Source organism: Amblyomma maculatum, chromosome 2, assembly GCF_055883805.1.
Source record: "Amblyomma maculatum isolate TAMU_Amacu chromosome 2, ASM5588380v1, whole genome shotgun sequence".
NCBI classification, from domain to species: Eukaryota; Metazoa; Arthropoda; class Arachnida; order Ixodida; family Ixodidae; genus Amblyomma; species Amblyomma maculatum.
Genome location: NC_139345.1, coordinates 150,910,620 through 150,929,509, shown reverse-complemented (window position 1 = coordinate 150,929,509; position 18,890 = coordinate 150,910,620). Strand labels below are relative to the sequence as shown.

The following is an 18,890-nucleotide window of genomic DNA, read 5'->3' as shown; positions in this document are numbered from 1 at the left end:
TGTTACTTAGAAAAGCAAACGCTAGCTTGCTGTTATCCCGGTTTGTGTTAATAAGCCCAAATGGGCCTCATTATTCAGTAGCCTTGCACTATGGCGTAACTCATAGATCACAGTATTGATTTGGCACGTAAACACCTACTATTTAATTGGTCATCGTATCAAACAAAAGAAACATGGATGCACTGGTTACTAATGCGTGAGCATTAAGTGTCTATGTTTGAAGTTTGGCGTCTCCAAATGTTGTGCACACAGTTTCTTCGTAACGGAACGAGTTACCAAAAAAAACAAAAGAAGAGTTTGTACCTGATAGAGGATGAAAACTCTCGTCTGGAAAATCGCATGAATAAAATTGGGTAAATCAGTAATTAATTACGGCCAAATAAGTGAATCACACGTCAAAATAGCGAGGCAGAGTAGTAGAAACGTCCGAATGTCACCGCACACTGCCGGTCACATGATGGGTGCAAAGGTCCTTTGACGCGTGGTAAAAGAAAATATAAAGAACATGCGCAGCTTGTTACACAGTGTCGCCAACGATGCAGCTGCTATCATAATTCCGCATTGTACAATCTCTACAGGGGGCCTGCGATATACCGCGTGCCGTAGCAATGCACGCTTACGCATTTCTCCGGTGCAGATTCCGCAGTGTTCTACGAATTTTTGTGATACCAATCGCGTGTCATTACTCCACTACAGCAGTGGATTTGCGCAGAGGACCGGTCCCAAAATACGAAGTGACTGCTTATGCGATGATTCAAGGAGCAGGGCAAGAAGAGGGGAGGATTGTCATAGGAGGCGAGCGAGAAAGAAGGGTCGTTGAAAAGGCGGGCGCAGCTGGTGGGCGAGAGGGCGACAGAGAACGGTGGAGGAGAGCGAGCGCTTTCTGCCCAGACAGCGAAATTGTGCCGGCGTGGTTTATCGAGCGTGCCACATCGGGGAGCTCCATAGGTCTGTTTAGGAGCGCGACTCGGTGGCCGGCTGTTGGCTCCGAGCAGAGGCCATGCTGGGTGGGGTCTGGTCCCATTCGTCGGCATAAGGTAAGCTGAGATGAGCGCTGAAATTGCGTCGGCTTTGTGGCTAAGTGGAGCAGTGCCGGAGCTTCAATTGTAGGGAGCTAAAAAATTACGACTTATGACCGAAGACAGGTTGGTGAGCTAAGCATACTATAGATGCAAAAGTGACGTTTGCCTAGAAATATTATGGCCAAAGGCAACGTGCTACCTCCTCCTTATGGTATACTTTAGAGGGAAACCATGGGTACGGCAAACTGAACAGTACATAATCAGGCGGTTCCTAGAAGCAGAATTGTAGGATAATGATTTGAGCGGCGAGTGTTTTGATGTCAGTAGTTATAAAGTTGAGAAATATAAACAAATATGCCCTTCAAGTCAGCGTAGGTTCTCCGAAATAGGGAAACTGACCTTGTTCGGCTGCAAGAGTTAGTACTCTAACCTCGTTTCGAATACTGTTTTTTAAATTATATAAACCAAAATAGTGCGCACTCAATACTGTGCCACCTTTGCAAGCACAAGACAACAAATACGACATATTTTGCTGAACGTATTAGAGTTCAGGGTTACCGCCTATGAACGCGTGAGGTACATGTTTCATGTTATTCGATATTGATTTCTCTTTTCAAAATCGTGCATGATCTACTTCATTGTTACTCTGCAGTTTGACTGCATGTAAGGCGGATATCATTTACATGCCAGAGTACAACAAAACGATACTTCTTTAAGCAAAATTACCTGATAAATTATTTTATCTTTGGCGTTACAGCATATCATTGCACTCTTACGTTAAAGTTTGTCGAAATCAAGCACGAGCCCTGTTTACCTTATTTCACTTTCAATTCGCGGTTAGTTCGAAAGCTCTTGAAGTTTCTTTTCACATCCCAAAAAATGGGTGAATTAGAGCCGCGTCAATACATTTTCGTGATCCAGCATTAGCACGAGCATGGATGCTACCTACACAATACGCATTAAGGTGAAGCCACCCTGCCATGCTATCAAAAGCGTAATTTTCATGCTGGATATTTCAAGCCATTATACCGATGTAAAAATTGTAAACGCTCGACTCACCTTTAATCTGGAATATATTGTTGAAGCGGTAAAGCAGAACCTGAAACAGGGTTTAAATATCTTGTAATTACGAACGCTTTTTATTGGAGTTTGGCCTTCCAAATATATCAGGCGTTTTAGGAAATTCACCTCCGCTTAGAGTATCAAACTATTTTTCAGGCATCGATTAATTTGCGACACAGCGTATTTCCTAACAAAAAAAAGAGCTCCCTCTCTGTCGTAATGGGCACCTACATGCTTCGATGGAGAGGCCCTTGATGCCAGCGGCTGGATTCTGTTATCGCTGACGTATTTGCCAAAGCCTGCTTATGCCGCATATTTCTATTGACAGCAGTGTCAGCGTACGCCACGTAGGCTCATCCCAGTGTTCCATCTTCGATGTAACATATTCCGCTTACGTAGCATGTGTTCTCTACAAACTAGAAACGACGGCGCAAAGCCTGCGTCCCGAGAATTCAATGCTCTCCTATAGTGCGCATTGTACCAACATTCGCTACGATGAAGCGGCTGCCGCAGCCGTTTCCAGGCGGCTTTGACGTCAGAGATACTATTTGATTTGCATTGAAATACGTCAAAGCTTCGAGAGCCAGATACTTGGGGCAATAATTTGCAACCTCCCTTTTAACCTCATCCCTGCTTCCTCGAATCCACCGCACTTAGGAGCCATTCGTTTATTTTCCTTTTGTGGCAAGGTAACTATATAAAAAAAGCTCTTGAGACAAACTGCACTTTTTTTACGAAAACGCATACAGCTAGTTCGGCCGAAAAGCTGTCGACGTAGTATTCGGCTTAATAGTCGGCACCGCGTGTCGGAAATATTCGCGCGGAAAAAGGCTGATTGCTCTACATGTTTATGATGTCACAACCTCGTGCGCGAACATCAGGCACCCTGTATTAAAAAATCTATGTAACAATTCAGGGAACGGCCCAAATTAGGTAAAATTGGCGAGGACGATTCTCTCATTTAGGTTTCTCGGAAATTATATATAATTCAATGAAGAAGACTTGTTGCTATTCAAGTTGGAACCCAGGTAATCGGCATGCCAGGAGGACGCAGTCCATGAAGGGGTTTTTGTCTTCGTTGCCCTAATTTAAAAAACAATTCAGGCTGGATAATGTTTAACATGTGAGCCTATTTACAAGAAATACTGTAATTATAAAAAGGTGAAATTGATTATTTTTCCTATACGTTGACAAACTCAGGTACCCATGACTGATTTTTCAAAGTTTCAATTGCCTAGTTAATAGAATCCCCGAATTAATCTCAGATAGGTCTGATATAAGAATCAGTATGGCGCAAAGTCATTTGGCCTATCGACACGCTATGGAAGGCTAATAGCATTATCATATCACACGGAATACCGTCATCATTTTCAATAGATAAGGACCAAATTCTATGGGTGCTTGACTTGACATATTTGTGAAAAGTTCGTTGGAGGATATTTCAAAAGAAAAGCCCATCCAACAATCAATGAACACATGGTCAACAGTCTCCAGCTTTATACAAAAATATTTGCACCCCATAACACAAATATTTCGTACTCCGCCATGGTTCTTGGTACCAAGTGTGATAGAAGGGCAACAATGGAACGGGATTGGAGTACGCATGACTTAATACGTGCGTTTCTAGTGTGTACCGACGTTACACTTAATTTAAAATTAAAATACTTTAAAGAAGAAAATGTATAAAAACAGTGCAAAAAAGGAGGTGTTAAGGCCGCTTTGTATGTACTATTAAGGCAAAGCGTGTCCCGGTAATTTTTTATAGCTTCCGTTCCTGTATTTGCACATTTTTGTATGTTTGGTTACTTAAAGTCAGCACTCATACTCGGCGACGTCCGCGTTGTAGTGTTAAAAGCATTTTCACATTTAATACATGTGATCTTACCGTGAAGGTTTTCGTACCGAGAGCATATGCGTGTGGGCTGAAAAAGTTGTCCAATTTCTTTTGTGTAAAAAAAGGTTGCGTGGTTATAAGCTTTCACTTCTTTAATGATTAATATTCGCAATATAATTCATAGCTCTTTCTGAAGCAAAAAGTAAGAAGGCGGGACTCGGGAGTGAAAACATTGGAGGGTTTCTTAGATTCCTCTTAACAGAAAAATGGGGAAAGCCTACCCTTCCTCTCCTATCATTTGCCACTCATCGTTTACCTCTTATAGGTATTCGTTGCAGTGCTCCATATAATAATAATTGGTCTACAGGAAAGTAAAAGATGCAGTATCTGTCCCACTTTCTCAAGTCAGTATGTTTGTTTGGTAAGCCATCGCTCCTGTCGCGTGGCGTTCCTTGGCGCGCCTGCCTTCAAGTATAGGATTGCAGGTGGCAGCAACGCTAGACAAGAAAAACACATCTCTCGGAATCTCACGTACACATCCAAAGTGTCCTTTTAGGAGGCGTTGACAGATCTCGCGCACAAATCTCGCTCACAACTCTCGCACACGGGATTCGTTCCATGAGCCTAGAAAGGTTTCCGCGTCAAAAAAAAAAAAATAAATAAATAAATAAACAGTTCCACTAAGGGGCGAAGCTGTTTCATGGTACAACAGGAGACGGTATTTGTATCATTAGTGTCTAAGACATGAGTGTCTAATGGGAAGGTTGGTAAGTTCCGCCGAATAAGCAGACGAAACAGAAAAGGAGTGCTGTTTTGTTCTTTTCACTGATTACCTTTGAGAACGTTTTTGTTTGAAGAAAAAGTAATGCAGGAATATAATCGCAATAGGCTTTTTATTAGGCTCTTGTGATAGGGCTTTGAAATAATTTTAATGTTGTAATCCATCCCATGACATAAGCCTTGGCAACACCATATATTATGAACCTTTAATAGTTTTTCTTTTTGTAAGAACTTAACAATATTTCACTTTAACTTGCATGAATGTAGTATTACAGATTGTGATTACTGAGCAGCAACAGTATATTGCTCACAAATGAATTCTCTATCAGTATTGTAAGAGTTATAGTTACGCAGCTAACCGGACTACACACTTAACTCTGGTTAGCACATTCATTCATTTATTGTACCCTTAAAGGCCCTTTTGGGGCATTTTATCAGCGGGGGGGGGGGGGGGGGAGAGAACCGTTGAAATACAATGTGATAAGAATGACGCAATGTTACCACAATTAAATACATCACACTACGATAAAAAAATGTAATACAGTGTGAAATGTTACAATGCAGTTCTAATCAATATATAGTAATATCATGGTAGTATCATAGTAATATTATCAATACCTACTTCTAAATGGGCTAAAGGAGGCAAGAGTAACAAGAAAAATATAATGGCAAAAGTCAAAGCACTGGGTTGACCTTTCATTTTCTGCAATGTTCGATTAGTGCATCTCTCCAAATTTAGTAGCGTGACGCTTGTTCACAATGTGGTCTGGTAGCTGGTTCCAATATTATATTGCTGTAGGTAGAAATGATTTATTGAAACTTGTTGTAGAACCATGTAAACGCTGAACACTCAAGGAATTAAAGAGGCGACGCGATGCTCTGTTGGAGGTAGAAGTAATGAAACACGCAGGTCAGGAAAATTGTAATATAATTTATGAAAGAGGTAGAGTCGTGAGACTTATCCACGGTTCTCAAGTGGTAGAAAGTGGGGGTTAATTTAATGCTGGTGATACTGTAGTTGCTATCATAATTTGAGGTGATGCAACGTGCTGCGCGGTTCTGAATAGCTTCCAGGGTGGTAATTAAGTACGCTTGATGAGGGCTCCATATTGAAGATGCATATTCAAGTTCTGTACGGTTGAATGTTTCATATGCTTATTTATGGGAAGAAAGAGGGGCCAAGTATAACGACCTTCTGATGAAGCTGAGTGATTTGGATGCATTGGCTGCTAATTTAAAGATGTGTTCGGATCAGGGTAAATTGCTGGAAATTGTGACTCCGAGGTATCGGTAGTAATGGACGTGCGTTGCGTTGTTTGAAAGCAATGATTAAGCGTAAGTGAGGTTGGAATGTCTGCGAGATGCTTGCATGTATCGACATTTTGAGATAATTAGCTACATAAGCCAATCAGATTGCAAATTACGAGCGCTGCGACGGAGAACAACAACGAGAGAGTAATGACAAGGACAGCGCCTGTCCTTGTCATTACTCTCTCGTTGTTGTTCTCCGTCGCAGCGCTCGTAATTTGCAATCATGTACCAACTAGCTCAACTTTCCGTATTAAGCCAATCAGAGCACCATCGTTCTATTATGTCCAAGTCGTCCTGGAGTGACAGTTGATCTTTGTTAGTAGCAATGCGGCGATAAAGCATGCAATCATTTGCAAAGAGGCGAATATTGGACGAAATATCAGAGGGAAGATTATTAATGAAGATAAGAAAAAGAAGAGGGCCAAGGACTAACCTTTGCGGTGCACCAGATAGTACTTTAGCAGGACCTTAAGGATGATTGTCGATTACTGTGTACTGAGAACGATCTATTAGAAAACAGGGTATCCATACAGACTTTCGGGGGTTAATGGACAGACGGGAAAGTTTAAACATAACAAGATAGTGGGGTACGCGATCGAAAGCCTTCAGTTTCAGTTTCAGTTTAGTCGTTCAGTCGTGTCCAACTCTTCGTGACCCTATGGACCATAATCACGCCACGCTTTCTGGTCTCTCGCTATCTTCCTAATATCACATAACTTCATTTGCAGCGCCTCGAGGATGCCATCTAACCATCGCGTTCGGTGCCTACCCCTTCTTCGGTCACCCTTACTCTTTCCCAACATCAAATCTTTCTCCAGCGACTCCTCTCTTCTCATCAGATGGCCAACGTAGCTGAGCTTTAACTTTAGAATTTGACCCTCCAATGAGCAGTAAGGATTATGGCCGACAATGTCGACAGATTTGATCTTCTGGCAGTCCAAGGAACTCTCAATAGTCTCCGCCAGGACCACAATTCAAACGTATCAATTCGTCCGCGGTCAGCTTTCTTCACAGTCCAAATTTCGCATCCATACATCACAACTAGAAAGACCATAGCATGAATTATACGGATCTTGATTGGCAGTGTAATGTCTCTGCTCTTTACTAGGCGGTCAAGGCTAGCCTTGGCTCTCTTTCCCAGAAGCAGGCGTTTCCTAATTTAATGGCTACAGTTTCCTTCCGAGGTAATCTTGGCGCCCAAGAACAGAAAATCTGTCACAGCTTCCACTTCTTGTCCATTGATGCTCCAGGACTTGATAGGGCAAGACGCCATGATCTTCGTCTTTTTAATGTTCAGTTTAAGCCCAAACTTCTCACTCTCTTCTTGTACGCGCATCAGAAGTCTCTTGAGATCCACTTCACTTTCTGCCATTAAAGTGGTATCATCCGCATATCTAAGGATATGTTTTCCAGCAATCTTCAATCCAGCTTAAGACTTGTCGAAAGCGTTTGACTGCGTAGATCACAGCAGATTGTGGCAAGCTCTCCAAGAGATGGGAGTTCCAGTTCACCTCATCTGTCTCCTCAGGAACCTGTATGAAGGGCAAGATGCCACAGTCAGAACAAGGCATGGTCTTACTGATTGGTTTCCGATTGAGAAAGGAGTGAAACAAGGCTGCATACTGTCGAAAGCCCTAAACAAGACTAAACAAATGACGTCAGTTTGGAAGGACGAGTCCAGATTTAAGTGAAGATCCGTAGTTAATACAAAAAGCTGAGTTTCGCAGGAGAAACCGAAGCGGAAACCATGCTACTTAGTGAAAACGAAAGAGGTATGATCAAGACGCGATGCGACTTTTGAATAAATTACGTGTTCCAGACATTAGCAGGCAATGCATGTCAGGGAAACTGGGCGATAATTGGATGGGTCTAACCGGTTACCAGCCTTGAACACCGGCACAACTTTACTTATTTTCTAATCTTTAGGTAGTTCATCCGTTGATACAGACTTGTCTGTATCAACGTTACCACCTTCCTATATTTACCATCTTCGTATAACAAGAAATAATATAAAGTTCTGTTCTGCGTAACCTCAAGTAACACATTCGTTATTTATGTTCATTAGCCGGCTTCCGATATCGTTTTGTGTGTGTGTGTGTGTGTGTGTGTGTGTGTGTGTGTGTGTGTGTGTGTGTGTGTGTGTGTGTGTGTGTGCGTGTGTGTGTGTGTGTGTGTGTGTGTGTGTGTGTGTGTGTGTGTGTGTGTGTGTGTGTGTGTGTGTGTGTGTGTGTGTGTGTGTGTGTGTGTGTGTGTGTGTGTGTGTGTGTGTGTGTGTGTGTGTGTGTGTGTGTGTGTGTGTGTGTGTGTGTGTGTGTGTGTGTGTGTGTGTGTGTGTGTGTGTGTGTGTGTGTGTGTGTGTGTGTGTGTGTGTGTGTGTGTGTGTGTGTGTGTGTGTGTGTGTGTGTGTGTGTGTGTGTGTGTGTGTGTGTGTGTGTGTGTGTGTGTGTGTGTGTGTGTGTGTGTGTGTGTGTGTGTGTGTGTGTGTGTGTGTGTGTGTGTGTGTGTGTGTGTGTGTGTGTGTGTGTGTGTGTGTGTGTGTGTGTGTGTGTGTGTGTGTGTGTGTGTGTGTGTGTGTGTGTGTGTGTGTGTGTGTGTGTGTGTGTGTGTGTGTGTGTGTGTGTGTGTGTGTGTGTGTGTGTGTGTGTGTGTGTGTGTGTGTGTGTGTGTGTGTGTGTGTGTGTGTGTGTGTGTGTGTGTGTGTGTGTGTGTGTGTGTGTGTGTGTGTGTGTGTGTGTGTGTGTGTGTGTGTGTGTGTGTGTGTGTGTGTGTGTGTGTGTGTGTGTGTGTGTGTGTGTGTGTGTGTGTGTGTGTGTGTGTGTGTGTGTGTGTGTGTGTGTGTGTGTGTGTGTGTGTGTGTGTGTGTGTGTGTGTGTGTGTGTGTGTGTGTGTGTGTGTGTGTGTGTGTGTGTGTGTGTGTGTGTGTGTGTGTGTGTGTGTGTGTGTGTGTGTGTGTGTGTGTGTGTGTGTGTGTGTGTGTGCGTGCGTGTGTGACACAGAGAGAGAGAGAAAACTTCAATGGGAAAAATAGAAAGCCGAAAAACTGTTTTGCGAGTGTTCCCTGTGTCCTTATCTACTTAAGCCTCCTTCAAAGGGATATTACTGTACAAAGATCTTCACTGAGATAGCAGCTCAATTTGACCTTTGATGATTATCAGGCACCCAGAATCGTCAAGTCTCGCGCTGGCTCATCCAAACCCGTTTGCGATCCTGCGCAGTCGTCCTTTAGACACCAAATAAAAACGACTATATGACAGACAGAAACGAGTTTTCCCACAGTACTGTGCCCTAAAACCTCATATGAGATAGCATAGCCACACCTAACCAAACAGCGCCGCTGATGGAATTGGTGGCTCTGCTTTAGAATTCGGGGTTTAATGCAGTGTTACACTGAATTGTGTTGTGTTGCTTTGTCTTTGAGCTGTTTTTATTTCTATGACGTTCTGTCTTGCTGTTTTCTCTGTGGATTGTTTTGTCGCTCTGCAGATTTTGATAGTTGTTCTGAAGTGTGGCGATTTGTGGTGGGTTGTTTTTTCGTGTTCCAGTAGAGGGCTTATGCTCTGGGGCTCATTGCGTACATTTTGCAGCAGCATATACATTTCGCAAGATTATGCTGCACCTCTACGTTGCTCCCACCTAGTAACAAATCACTTCAAGCCGTCAGAAACCTTTGCAAAAAAAGCCCAATAAGAGAAGCAAAATCGTGATGTAGGTAAGGTTTTTTGTGCTACAGACAGGGACAAGAGAGGCGACACACACACACCAGTGTATGTGTATATATGTGTCGCCTTGTATGGCTATTTAAGCACAACAAAAACACGGACAAGTGAGGCGACACACACACCTGTGTGTGCACCTGTGTGTGCGTGCGTGTGTGTCGCCTCTCTTTTCCGTGTCCTTGTTGAGCTTAAAAAACCCTCCATCAAGATGAAGTACCAGCTCGTCCAAAAGAAAATTTTAATAAAGAGAAGCGAAAGTAACAGTACGTTCACCTGCATTATAGGCTGCGCTAGCTATATGCGTGCTGCTCAAAACGATATTAATGGAGACTGCGACCTATAAAGGGGGTTCGAGATTTAGTTTGAGCATTGTTGGAGCTTGCGGAGTGCGACATTGAGTTGACCTCATGTGAGCGTGATTCTGTTCTCTCAACGGTATGGATGGATGGATGGAATATAGGAGCGTCCCCTTTGAAACGGGGTGGTAGCAGTAGCTATCATGCTCATTTTTCTCCATATATCTTAATTATTGATTTAGAATTGTTAACTAAACCATCATTCTATTTATTAAATTTTGCTCCTACATTACTAACATTATGTCACTTCTCTGCTTTTAAGCCACCAATCTTCCAGCCGTTTTTTGCTAGTTTCCACCGCCGGTTTAGACACCCGGCCACTGTTATCTCTAAACCCCAGAGCTTCAGGAACAGTGATTGCGCCTGCATCAACTTCCGGATGGATACCATTGCATTCGAGTATAATATGGTCAATTGTTTCACTGGAGTTTCCACATACAGCACATGCGTCATCTCCATTGTTAAACTTCTTTTTGTAGCTGCGTGTTCTAAGGCACCCTGATCTAGCTTCAAAAAGTAGGGCACTGCCTCTTGAGTTATCAAAGAAATCTTCCTGATCTGCATTTTCCACTTTCGGTATAATTCCACACTCTGTTTTTTTTTCCATCGAATTTATCCAATTTTTACCTTCTGTGTTTTTCACCTGTTGCTTAATGCTCTTTATTTCTCCGTCCTTGTTACTAAGATACTTACTAGTTAGTTTCCTAGTTCTATTCCTCCATTGTGAGTCAACGCTTTTTAGGTACAGGTATTTAAATACCTTAGCTGCCCACCTGTTACTGTCAAATTTCCTCAGGCGTTCCTCATATAATATTTTACTCTGAGCTTCCCGTACTTCGAAAGATGCCCAGCCCATATCTCCCTGTACCGCCTCATTTGTAGTTTTGCCGTGGGCACCTAGTGCTAATCGTCCAACGGATCTCTGATTTGTTTCTAATGTCGACTGTACCTCTGATTTTAGGCACAAAACCGCATTTCCGAAAGTAAGTCCGGGCACCATAATTCCTTTCCAAATACCCCTCAATACCTCATACCTATTGTATCCCCACAATGCCTTATGCTTCATTATCCCGGCATTCCTTCGCCCTTTGGCCTTAAGTGATCGCTCATGCTTTCCAATGTATGCCAATCCTTCGTTTACCCATACCCCCAAATATTTATATTCTGCTACTCTAGGTATTTCAATGCCTTGAATTTTAAGACCCTGATCAGTTGAGCCGTTGAAAATCATCAGACCCGACTTAACTGCGCTGAAACTGAAGCCTAGAGCGTCCCCTTCGTCTCCGCAATACTTAACTAGAGTTTGCAATTCTTCCAGACTCTCAGCTAGCAGCCCAATATCGTCTGCATACATGAAACTGGGGAGGCGCTGCTCTACCGCCTTTCCACCTAATCTGTATGACAGGTTAAAACCTAGGTTACTGTCTTGTATCCTCCGTTCCAGGTTTATCATATAAAGCATGAACAGCACCGGTGAAAGAGGACAGCCCTGTCTTAATCCTTTGCATACTTTGACATCCTCCGTACTTCTTATCCCTTTCCACGTAATTTCTACTTTGTTATCCCGGTATATTTCCTGTAGGAATTCTATTATCTCATAACCGCTACCTTCTTCTTTTAATATGTTCCACAGGAGTTTCCTGCTTACGTTGTCGTACGCCTCGTTTATGTCCAGGAAGGCCAAATACAAAGGTCTATTTTCCACTCTAAATATTTCGATGCATTGGGTAAGCACGAACAGGCAATCATCTAAGCGCCTACCATTTCTAAAGCCGTTCTGAAGTTCTCCGAGTATCTTGTTACTTTCAACCCATGCTTGCACCTTTAATTTCACCGCCTGCATGGCTAACCTGTACATTACAGATGTTATGGTAATCGGCCTGTAGGATTTTATATGCATCCTTTCTCCTTTCCCTTTATAAATCAAATTCATTTCACTCTGCTGCCAGCTGTCCGGAATTTGCTTATTCGCTATGACTGTTTCCAAAGCTTTTAACAACGTTTCCTTACTTTTTGGACCGAGTTCATTAATCAGCTTGATCGGAATTCCATCTATTCCTGTAGATGTGTTTTTAGGAATATTTTATTCTGCCTTTTTCCAGTTTAGATTGTTCAGTTCTAAGGTGTTTTGTATTCTGCTACCTTGTGTTGCTTCCTGATTTGCGGAGATTACCCTATCGTCGTTCTTAAATGACTCGGCTATAACTGATGTAATGTAGTTCACTGCGTTGTCTCCCTTTAAACAATTTCCCTCGTTATCTTGAATCCGATCTTGCTTTCGTTGGTTCTTCTTCCCTAGCCAGCTTATATGGTTCCAGAATTTTCTTGCTCCGCCTCTAGAGGCATCGTGTATATCAGCCATCCAGCGATCTCTGGACTGTCTTATTTTACTTTGGACGAGGGCCTGCACTTGAAGTTTCTTTTGTCGATATGATTCCCATTTTTGGTCGATTTCCTCCTGAGAAGCCTGTACTTTCTTTGCCATTCGGTGTTCCCTTGAAGCAGCCCGTCGTTGTTCAATAGCTTCCCTGATTTCCTTATTCCACCAGCTCCATGGCTTCCTCTTTCCATTCCAGCGGTTTGCTACTTTAACCTCCTGAATTTTACTCCTTATGAGTAGTTCTACCTGTTCATAATCCCAGTCTTCCATGGGGCTTTTCTCTATTGCTTCCTCTATGTCTGCTGCTATCTGCGCTATTTGATCGTCGTTTAATTTTGCGTTTACGTTTTGTCTAAGTTCCATTTCTCTTTTCATCAAGGGCCCCATCTGCAGACTAATACGTTTATGATCACTTCCCAGACTACACTCCCCTTCCTCGTCTATTTCCATTTTTGTGACCTTGCTATAAATTTCCTGCGACATTAGACAATAGTCAATGGTCGTCTGCCTGTTGCGGAATTCCCACGTGATTTGGCCTTCACATTTTGTTTCTCTATTTACTATAACTAGATCGTGTCGCTCGCAGAAATCTAGCATTAGCTTCCCGTTACAATCCGTGTATCCATCCAGATCGTCGATGTGGCCGTTCATGTCCCCCAGCAGAATAATATTGGCCCCGTTTCCAAACTAGCTTATATCGTCACTGAGACATTCAACAAGATCCTTGTTTTCTTGCCTGCATTGATGTCCTGTTCCTAAATAAACTACCCCTAGCCATGTCTTTATGCCGGCAATGGTTCCTGAAACCCAGATATGTTCTTTACAAGATGATTTAATTCTTTGCCAATTTGTTCCCTGGTGTATCAACATACCTACGCCTCCACCCTTTCTTTCCGTTCTCGTTCTGTTGCACCCTTCCCAGACGTAGCCTTCTATAAACGGCGGATCTTCTAGATCCCTGAGATGAGTCTCGCAAAGAGCGTACACACCTATTTTGTCATCCTTCAACTGCTGTTCTATCTCTAGCCATTTCGCTCTTTATCTACCTCCTGGCATGTTTATGTAGCTGATCCTAGTGTTAAATTTCTTTTTTTGTACTTTTCTTTCTCGACCTACTCTTTGCCATTTTTGGGGGCTCAGCCTCCATTATTACACTTTCTTCTGCTTCACCTCTAACTACCTCTGTGCACGGAGTCCTCGCGGACCCCCTAAAAAAGCTACAGCCCTGCCTGCCAAGCGCCAGCCGATCTCTGCTCCGACCCTTCTGTTAAAATGAATGCCATCTCGCTGAAAAGCCCTACCAAAACCTGCTTTATGTACCTCCCTGTTTACCTCAACCACTTCGAAACGCTTCTCCAGGCTTAACTTTTTTATGTCCTCATTAACTGTCACCACGTCCTTTTCCATCTTTCCGTTCAATCCTAGCACCTCTGGTACTGTGCATACAACTATCTGCGTCTGCTGTGCTATCTCCCTGATCTCGTCAACTCCCTTAGCTAAACTTTCCACCACTCCTGCAGCGTCACCATTTAGGACATCGTTTAGCCCCGCGGCTACTATTAGCATACTGCGCTCTGCGGAATTCTTCAACAGCCTATTTTTGACTCTCTTTTAGCACTGCCCTCATTGTTCTCCCTGGGAAGGCTCCAACCAACACTCTCTTATCACCCCTTACACGTTCCAAGATATCTCGCTTGCACCTGTTCATGTTAGAATCTCCGGCGATAAGCACCTGGGCCTCCTCTCTCCCTCTCCCAACTGTTGGCTCCTGCTTTCGGTTATCTGTGTCCTTATCTCTGGGATTTTCATTCTTCCTTACTTCTTCCTTTTTTTCCGGCGTCTTAGCTGCTTCTAAATAACTCTGACGGTTCGGATCCGCCTGACCTACTTTGCTTATGCCTTCCATGACAGTGCTGGCCCCAGCCACGTGGCCCTCATTGGAATGTTTGTCCTTGTTAGTTCCAAGGACAAAGTCGGCCCCTTTCTTTTCAATCTGAGTAAGCTGTCCAAGCAGTTTCTGATTTTCCGTCCTTAGCAAACGTACTTTATGTTCTAAATCCTCCACACGAGACACTAAACTGCACCTTTCTTGATCAAATCTATCTAGACGTGCATTCAGTACGCAACATCGACACAAAAAGTCGCTGCCTTCCGCTTCACCTACAGAATCAAAACGCGTTTCTTTGAGATTAACCTCCGCCTCACACTGAGTACACTTTACCTTCTTTTGATTGCACATCTTAAGCGCTCATCGACTGAACTATAACTGTTACGAATTCTTAGAATATACAAATTGCCAAAAGAAGACACAAGAAACGACTAGCAAACACGCGTTAAAAACCAAATCTGCGAATGCCAATAGCCTAGAAAGAAAAATATCTATCTAAACAAGATAGCTATACAATGAACGCCAAGAAAACCTAGCTGCCGGCACGAAAAACCAGGCCGCTAGGACGAAGAGCTAAAATCTATTCTTTAGGCTGCACCTAACCTAACTAGCTGAAAAAGAAATAAGGTAATAAAAGAAAGAACTCATCTGTTTGACGCTTCGGAAGCTCCCGCTGTCGCCAGACCGTCCGTTTCCGGTAGCCACGTGCAATCGGAGGAGCGATGGAACACGCGTCCGCACCACCCTCTGAGCAACGCCACCTGTCGACAGATAGCAGAAATATTGTAAAACTGAAGCAGAGCGCATTTAAAGCCTGCCGTATTCATAGCCCCAGTGGCGCTTTGCAGAACTCGCCACTGAGGCTATGAATACGGCAGGCTTTAAATTTGAATTTTGAATTCCACAGTGTGCGTTACTTGATAACCACCGAACATGACCACGAACCCTTTGACATGATTTTCCTCCTTGGACTGCACAGCGCGTGGAAAATGCGTATGTTGGATCGGAATGCTGAGCCTCTAGTCTCCCCGGCTACTCATTTCGGCCAAATGGTACACCAGCTTAGAGACACTTAGGAAGATAGTGACTATCAACCGGACTGGCTACCATTGTTGGTGTGTTGTCTTTCCTTGCCACCATTTTGAAGTTGTGCTAAGTCGTATTCTAGTTGTGTGGTGTTGTGATGCATGTTTTAATTGGACTTTTCGCCTGCAGGCTGATTACTCTGTAAATAATGTGTACAGCTCTACGCTGAATTTAAAAGCATGTAATAAATACCATGCTGAAAAAAAATAGCCTCTGTGGCGCAGTAGATTCTCACCAGTTACCTGAGCCTTAGCGAATAAAACATGTGTTCGAATCCTCAATGTCTTTTTTCTGATATATATATATATATATATATATATATATATATATATATATATATATATATATATATATATATATATATATATATATATATATATATATATATAATAAAAATAATTACATCACAGGAAGGGAAAGGCGCAGTAAACCGCGCCGTAAGGGAAGGGAGGAGGGTGGAAGTGAAAGTGGATAGAGAGAAAGAGGAGCCGGAGTGGAACGCTACGGAGTAATTTCGACCACCTGGGAATCTTTAACGTGCGCAGACATCGCACAGCACACGGACGCCGCTTCGTTTCGCCTCCATCGAAACGCAGCCGCCGTAGTCGGGTTCGAACCCGGCAACTCCGGCACAGTAGTCGGCCGTCTTACCACTGCACCATCCAGAGATGTGTTCTTGCGTAGCGTTCCTGCCATGAACACACTCACACTTGAACATGCACCAAGGAATGCCATGCGACAGGCCCGATGGTGTATCGTCCAAACACTTGCCGGATAAAAAGACAGATATGGCACCTTTCCTTTCCTCTAAACAAATTATAACACCTAGCACTGGACGCCGCTAAGAAGAAAATGATGAGAGACAAATTATAGTCGAGGAAGAGTGGGCTTTCGTCATTCTCCTCTTAAGAGACATTCAAGACTATTTATGTGCGCTTGTTTTTGCGTGTCATGCATGCACTATTGGTTTGTTTTTTGCACACAAAAAGCTCTTATTTACACGAAATAGCACGTACAGAAAGGTTCTTGAAAGGATATAAGCATTCAATTGTCTTTGCTATCGTACTCTCTAGCAAATAAAAATTCAATCCGATTCTGCACATCCGTACAATCTTTATGTTACACAGTATAATACACAACATAAAGATTCTACGGAACTGCAGAATCGGAGTGAAGTTTTACAATCTTTATGTTACACAATATAATAGACTTATTATTCAACACAGCCCTGCCGGGGTGGTGCAGTGGTAAGACGCCCGACTACTGTGCTGGAGTACCCGGGTTCGAACACGACCTCGGCGGCTGCGTTTCGATGGAGGCGAAACGAAGAGGCGTCCGTGTGCTGTGCGATGTCAGCGCACCTTAAATATCCCCAGGGGGTCGAAATTACTCCGTAGCCCTCCACTACGGCTCCTCTTTCTCTCTCTCACCCCCACCTTCCCACCTTCCCCCCTTCCCTTACTGCGCGGTTGAGGTGCCCAAAGAAAGCAATTGAGACAGTTACCGCGCATTTTACTGCATAGAAATCAATCAATCAGTTTTATAATGCTGCATAAAGAGAATTTATTGGGTGCATACATACACAAAAACACACATTACTCACAGGACAAAGCACTATACAAAACATTATAGGTTACATATGCATAATAAACTAAATCTAACGTGATTCCCCTGAGAGGGTAAAACAGTATAAACGAGGAGGGTTCTATACTCCGTTTCATACATCAAGTGCAACACTGCCAATGCTACAGCTTTTGTTTGCGCTCTCCGCATCCGCGATGAAAAATAGGGCCTACTCTTGACGAGAGCAAATAATAGTTATTTTGTCTGCAAGCTTAATACGTCTTACATTTGCCATCAACTTCATAAAGAGCACCCTTTTTAAAGAGAAAGGATCGGATTCGGTGAATCTGTATGTTTTATGTCGTTTGTGTTCGTGTTGCGTTTTCGCTGCCCTGCAACCTTGCCAGCTGTGCCACTAGAGGGCACTGGCTGTGCCCTCTGCGCTGCGCATTTCTTTTTGAGAAAATGGTTCTTCGGTGCGCATTTTTTTCTATAAGATCCGCACTGCGAAGATGTCTAAGCACGTGAAGCAAGTTATTGCAAACTTGTATGCTCGGAATACAGTCCGTTTCCGCAAGAACCACTCTACCACAAAACGAGCGTGTAGTGATACGCCTCCATTTTTTCTCTTGCGGACTACTTGCGTAGCTTTCGCTGCGTTGCACCTGATGTATGAAACGGAGTATAATAAAGGACGACAGGCATCTCAAGTCTGCTGCCTCGTACAACATAGAAGCGCGTGTGCCAGCGCCGCAGAAACCGCGTTTCGCCGTCAGTTTCTAACTGTCCAGACAGATACTTCCAGACGACGAGGCGCAGCCTCTGCAAGGCTGGGTACATTGCTGGAAAAAGAACAAACAACCGCAAGCTGAAAAAGAGGCTGGCTGCACTGCAGTCACAGATCACCCAACATGCAGAGGAGCTCTGCCGGAGTGACAGCATGGCCGGCAATCTGTCCACCAAGCGAGCCTGGCAACTCCTTCGACATCTCATCGATTCTACACAGTCCAAAACAGCTGCGCAACATCACGTCACTCGGCTCATACACAGCACGGACTTAACCCCGGACGTCCTTTTGGACAACCTAAAACAAACACACACATCACCCGGCACATCCGACCCCCTTCCTCCCTATACAGGCCAACCAAATTCTACTCTCGATATTGAGATTACGGACGCCGAGGTCCGAGTGACCCTCCTGACTCTCCGCACCTCTTCCGTTCCTGGTGTTGACAAAATCTCCAACTCCATGCTTCGCAACCTGGATGATCAATCGATCACCCAGATTGCGGACTACTTTACCAAATGCTGGGCGCAAGGTACCCTCCCCCAGTCTTGGCGTCATGCCAATGTTATATTTACTCCTAAACCAAATAAACCACTCACACTAGCAAACCTCCGACCCATCTCCCTGACTTCGTGCCTGGGAAAACTTTTCTAACGCGTCGTGCTGGCGAGACTCACTCAGCACATGACGGACAATGACGTCTACCCCCACAGCATGGTCGGCTTCAGCCCCCGTTTTGTCCACGCAGGATGCCATGCTGCAGCTCACCACCGACATTTTTAACCCGGCTATCCCGGGCCATACGAAGGCCGTCATGGCTTTGGATTTATCTAAAGCATTTGATCGAGTTGATCACACCGCGATCATGACAGCCCTCTCATGTCTTGATGTGGGTGTGCGTACGCACACCTTTATCGGGGCTTTCCTTAACAACCGCACGGCTGAGGTCCACTTTGGCCCACACACATCACCTCCTTACTCCCTTAAAGGGGTCGGTACTCCCTAGGGCTCTGTCCTCTCCCCTTTCCTGTTCAACGCGACAATGATCTCACTAGCCCCCAAACTTACCACGATACCACACCTCCGGCTTACCCTCTATGCCGAC

General features: G+C 43.9%; 1 protein-coding gene across 2 annotated transcripts in view; it reads left to right on the top strand.

The window, feature by feature from the left end:
* The window catches only part of LOC146200175 (uncharacterized), an 87,678-nt gene that overhangs the window by 45,028 nt on the left and 23,760 nt on the right, over window positions 1–18,890 (top strand). Inside the window, exon 1 of one of the 2 annotated variants that reach the window (XM_084595412.1) lies at window positions 861–1,037. The exons of the other annotated variant lie outside the window; for it this stretch is intronic. The gene's annotated coding sequence lies outside the window, so the exon portion shown is untranslated. Of the gene's footprint in view, window positions 1–860; window positions 1,038–18,890 lie in introns of those variants that run through there. 2 annotated transcript variants of the gene reach the window in all.